The sequence below is a fragment of the Tigriopus californicus genome, chromosome 11, assembly GCF_007210705.1.
Source record: "Tigriopus californicus strain San Diego chromosome 11, Tcal_SD_v2.1, whole genome shotgun sequence".
Taxonomy (NCBI): domain Eukaryota; kingdom Metazoa; phylum Arthropoda; class Copepoda; order Harpacticoida; family Harpacticidae; genus Tigriopus; species Tigriopus californicus.
In genome coordinates, this window is record NC_081450.1 from 8,946,556 (window position 1) to 8,947,871 (window position 1,316).

Genomic DNA, 1,316 nt, shown 5'->3' on the forward strand with positions numbered 1-1,316 from the left:
TGAAAACGCGAAATAGTCAAGCTGGGTAACCCGTCAATAATGCCAGCAAATTGATCTTCCCCCTGTTTCAATTCTACAAATACCAGCAATGGATGGAGTAGTGGAAGTAGTAGAAAACTAGAGTGGGCGAAGTCAATCAGATAACGTCCCTTCATATCTGTAGCACGACTATTTAACACGAAAAAATTTGAGCCCAAAATAAGCTGACCAAAATTGGCCAAATAAGTGTTTTCGAGTGACAGTAATAATGGGATGGATTTTGTTCCTAATATACGGATTCCACTTCCATGGACGGTGAGGAGTGAGTGTTTCGACATCAAAACCAGACGACGGCAATCTACTACTAACACTGGCTGTGATTACATCCTCTCATAATTATTCTTGTCTCCATTGCATTGACAATTTTTGCCAGGTTCAACATATGACTACGAGGATTGCTTCCTGTAGATGGCCGAATTGAAGAAGAAAGGCTCTTTGAAGCTTGGATTTGTGTTCACTCGGGTCAAAATTTTGCATTTTCCTTGATAGGGCAACTGATGGGACTTCGATCCTCCGAGTTCAGACATATCCAGGGGTTCACAATTAATGAAGTTGTGCCTCAGATCTGCTAAAACGCTTATGAGTAGAACCTCTTTCTAACTGGAATTTAGGTCACCATTGACCGGTGACCGGTCAGGGTGGGTGGGTTGTCGGTAAAATGAGCTATCTGGCTGATAGTTTCATCCCATTTGTACATTTTAGGGCAGAGCACGCCCCACCCATCTCTTACCACGTAAAGTGCACAAAGAGATGAACGTCATATTCACTCCCAAAATCATCAGGGGGATCAACAAAATGATTGCCTTGCGTACAGTTACTGTACAGTGAGTCAAGACCGAGTGTTCCAACGAACGCTTTTGTTTTAGGATTTTTTCATCGCCCCTGATCAGCTGCTGTCACGTGACAGCCTTCTACCAATCAGCAAGAACCAGGCAAAAGGAGATGACGCGTCTTTTACATGAGTGTCATTAGGTCAGGTAACTCGTGGTATTTTGTGATGACTGAATGTAGGGTTCAGTGGGTGTGGCTCATTTTTTTCTTAGTTAATGGAGGTTTGTCTTTTTTTATTATTATTTTTTTCATTTTTGCGGACTTCCTTACCGCTACCGGGATTGGAATCCCAGCAGTTCAAGACGAGAAGATTATTCATTTTACTTGACTTTTATTTATATATTTTATTTGATCGACCAACGAATTGGTGTTGGCTGATCTGGCTAATCCTTGAATATAAGGTTGATCAGGAATTTTAGTCAAAAACTTGTCCAAGTCTGACTTAA